Here is a 4,809-nt window from a genome sequence, read left to right on the forward strand (position 1 = left end):
CTTTGTTTCTGAAAGAAATATTACTGCTGGGCCTCTTTCCTTCACTAAAAAGTGAAGTTCATTAACTGTCCGAGGGTTCCCAAGCCCTCGGCAGTTCCAACATAAAAGAATCATGATGATTGGCAGTGCTGCACAGCAGCCACTGCCTGGAGATCAAAGTCACCATCTTCCTTGACATTGTTTTGTTTTCTTCTTTTATCTGCCACCCTCTCAATCTTTTCTTGGCATACCCTTTTCCTTAATTTCCTTGGTTCATCTACCTCCATTTCATTCACATAAGTCTGTGTAACCTTGATGGCTGACCCAGCACGTGCCATCCTCTTCCATTTACTGGTTTGTCCTTTGACTCTTAGGGAGATTAAGTTGTTTTCTTGAGCACTGATACCTTCTTTATCAGTTAGTAACACGTGCTCCAGTCTTGTCTCCTCTACCCTTTTTTCCTTAAGATAAGGAAGTTGTTCTCCTTCTACTGACAGAACTACTTCCTTTTCCAAAAAGCCTGTCACTGTCTTACTTGCCTCTCCCTTCTCAAGCCTAGTTTCAGTATTACCTTTTGGCAGGTCAAAGTCTAGTTTGCTGCTTCTGTCACCCTGATCTCCCGCCTGTCTTTCCTCCTCGATTCCTTCCTCTGTCTCCTCAGCAGTGCTCCTCCTTCCACTTTTTCCTTGCTGTTCATCTTCGTCTCCCTTGCTTCGGTTGTGCCCTGAACCTTTTCCAGAATCTGCCTCCTTGAAGGTTTGAGGAGAAGTTGGGGAGGGTAACTTTTGACTTGCCCTCAACCAGGGGCCATACTGCTGGCTGAAACCTTCCAATCCAGCATTTCCTCTGTTCCGCATATCACACCCTCCTAGAGCATGTTTGATCTTCCCACAATGATAACAGAAGTTTGTTAGTCTTTCAAATTTGAAAGGGATCCAGAATTTTGACTTACCAAGAGTTAGGAACCTTCCTCTTGTCAATGGTTTAGTGATATCTATCATAGCTCTAATCCTTAGGCAGCTTCCCCAATTAATTCCACTACTCTCTGTGTCCACCTCAATGACTTCTCCCACTGATTGGCCCAGTTTTAGGCCAGTATTAGCATTCATCCCTGCAAACGGAAGATCATGGCATTGCACCCAGAATGGTTCATGCTGAAAAGGCATTTCCTTCCATGACTCATATCCTTCACAGTCCTGAATACACAGTAAGTTCTTGTCAAAAGACCAGGGCCGTCCCTGCATTATCCTCCTTTTATCAACTCTCTCTTTTAGCTCCACTAAAAACAGGTTCTTACTAACTTCTTTAAAGGCAACCTTTCTATCTACTTGCCACATTCTTGCCAGAGAGCTTCTCAGAGCACCTCTGTTTACCTCCTTATCAGCTACCACACACATCATGAAACAGTGACGACTCTTTGATACTGATAAGATAACATCTTCTTTGCTAACCTCCACCTCCTGTTTCTCTTCTTCCGTTAACTTCAGGCCTTCACATAAAGCTGATATGTCACTCTCCATTGTCTAACCTGCACAGACCAAGATCTGGCAGGACAATACTCTAAGTTTACAGAGAAACTTAGAGAGAACACCTTACACTCAAAGAGAGAGAAGGACTCAGAGATTTCCTCACTTAAACTCGCTATATATAAGTGAGTTTTTTGCATGCTTTCCCATGGCCTTACTCTTTGAACTTGACTAATTTCATTCACTCCCTCATTGAATATTAATGTTGTATTTCTGTCATACATCGACAACACTTTGTTTAACTAAAATTTTTAATTTAGGAATAACACCATAGGCCATGAGTAAATGAGAAAGAAATCACTTTGTTTAACTAAAATTTCTATTGGGTTGCAAGATCTCATCTCTCCCTATAAGATATCTTGAACTTCCCTTGGGAGCTTCCTATAAATTGTCGTCGATTTGGGAGGGAGTGATCGAGAAAATTGAGAGGTTGGCTGGTTGGAAAATTATTTATTTGTCTAAAGGAAGAAGAATTACACTGATTTAAAGTATGTTGTCTAATCTTCCAACGTATTTCCTATCCCTCTTTCCTTTGCCGGCTGGGGTGGCTAGTAGATTTGGATCTTCTGAATTTTTTTGCTGGGCGGTCTTGGGGAAGAAAGAAAGTTCCATTTGGCGAGTTGAAATAAAGTTTTGTATCGGTTTCTTGGGGAGGTTTGGGGATTTGCAATTTGAGGCTTTTTAACAAAGCTCTTGGGAAATAGCTTTGGGGATATCATTTAGAAAGGGGTGTATTATGGAGGAATATTATTGATGTTAAATATGGAAGGACTTGGGAGAGTTGGGGTTCTAACGAAGTTATAGGTGCGTACAATGTGGGTTTGTGAAAATATATTTGGAATGGTTGGGGGAAATTTCTTAACCATGTTTCTTCTAAGGTGGGTGGAGGACCAAGGTGATATGATACCATTTTGGCATGATCTTTGGTGTGGGCACATGGCTTTTAAGAATGATTACCCTATTCTTTTTAGGATTGCAAGGGATCAAGAAGCCACAGTGGTTGATTCTGTTATTTTTCTCTAATAATATCCCTCAATGGAATGTGAGATTTATTAGAGACATTCATGATTGGGAAGTTGTTTCTTACTTTTTCAGCAGGCTGTATGATATGAAGATTGTGCGGGGAAGGGAGGACAATTGTTGTGGAATCAGCTAGTAACTTTAGCTTCTCAGATCGTTTTACAAAGAGCTAAATTGCCACTGTGTTGAACAATTTCCTTGGAAGTGCATTTGGAGATACAAGATGCCTAGTAAAGTGGCTTCTTCTGCTGGTTGGTGTCTCTTGGGATGATCTTGACTATGGATAATTTGAGAAAGCATGGTATTATCTGCTTAGATTTGTGTAACTTGTATAAAAAAGATGGTGAGTCCGTTGATCAATTATTTCTACATTGTGAGGTGGCAAAGACCTTTTGGGATGAGATTTTCAGTAGGACGGGTATTGCTTGGGTGATCCCTAAGAGGGTGGTGGATCTATTGGCTTGTTGGAAAGGGTTTATGGGTAGCCATCACAATGCTGCTATTTGGAAGATGATTCCTCTATGTTTGATGTGGTGCTTATGGTTGGAAAGGAATGGGGGGTATTTTGATGATAGAGAACGTTCATTGAAGAATTCATAGTTTTCCATTTGAACTTTGTCTTTGGGCGAATGTTCTTGTATTGAATGGGGACAAGTTTCATGATTTTGTTTTAGCATTTTCTAGCTCCTAGCTTGTATTTAGGTGTTTCTGCCCGTATATATCCTATGTACTTGGGTTATGCCTATTTACTAGATTTAATAAAGTTATTATTACTTTTATCCAAAACAAATGGTCTTCTAATATTTTTAGCTTGTATATCAGGAGTGGGATTGGTGTAATCATTTTGATAGTGTTGCATCCAATAAAAGAACAGCAAGTAGTACTAAGTGATGCAAGATTTTTGCTTTATTTTTTCTAATGAAATAAGTGACATAGCATTTTATACTTGTATGTGCATGTTAGCATTGTTGATAAAAGGTCACAACATTTGATATGATGTGTAAAATAATATATCTTTTCTATACGTGGTATGCTGAACTGAGCTGAGTTTGTGAACGCTGGAAGCCAAATCAACAAAGGTGAACTGAAACTCACTAAATTGAGTGAAGTAACTAAAACAATAACATCTTAAGCATATGCAAAGCTGCAATTAATTAATTAAATCCATCCACTTCCAAAGTAATATTCATTTACCATGCACATCCTTAACAGATTTTAGCCTGAAAGACAATACTGGAATTTTAGGTATCTCGTCTTGCACAACAGCTTGGTTGCCTCCATCGGCAAAGTACTTGGCCTCGAAGGTTATATAATACCTCATTATATCGAAAAATTGAGTCATTACTTTTGAAAAAAATTAAAATATTAGAATTTCAGCAGCCATTTATCATTTATGCAAAGGAAAATGCTAGTATGCCCTCTGAGTTTGCCCCCTCATTTTGACAGCTCATGTATTTAATTTTTTTTAAAATTGTTTTTTGCTTAATGGTTAAAGAAGTAACTTCTAGTGATATAAACACATTATGCACGGACCTTTTTTTTTTTTTTTTGAGATGTATGCACTTACCTTTTACACACTAAAAGGATAATCACCACCAATTAACTTCATTGGAATTGTAATTACTACACATCTGAAATTCATTGTGGAAAAGTTGTGCATTCTAGGAAAAAGAAGCATGTGTGATCATCACTTTGCAATTCTACCAACAATACATATAGGAATGAGCAATATAAAACAATATTTGTTAACGGTTACTTATTAGATAATTCTCCTGTAATTTTAATTTTAAAAACAAAATCTAGGATAATATCTAAAAGATGGTCATCATGTTTTGAATTTGTAACGATACATATATATATATATATATATGAAAACAGGTTGTGCACTTCACAAGGCTTAGGAGAACCTCCTTCCCTGCCTCAAACTCAAACTCAAACTCAAACTACGGGCAACATCCACACATGACAGATAATCTCTTATATCACATGGATAGTGCTACTAGTCCATCTTTTGATTCAAGCTGCTCCTTTGTGAATAGGCCACATGCTTAATTGTTTCGCAAAAATTGATGAAGTTTTTGTTAAGAATAGCAATTCCACTTCTACAACAAACCAGATGTCAGCACCAGCAAAAGCCTCATGTTCCTTTATGAGACGAACATATCATCAATTGAAATGTCGATCAGTAAGTCCTCTTAAAGAAATATCTACAAATTCAAAATCCGAAACAATTTCTTCTCCAAGGCCAAAGCAGGTACCTGCTGGAAATTCAAGAAAGAGTAAA

The sequence above is a fragment of the Juglans regia genome, chromosome 5 (assembly GCF_001411555.2).
Source record: "Juglans regia cultivar Chandler chromosome 5, Walnut 2.0, whole genome shotgun sequence".
Taxonomy (NCBI): Eukaryota; Viridiplantae; Streptophyta; class Magnoliopsida; order Fagales; family Juglandaceae; genus Juglans; species Juglans regia.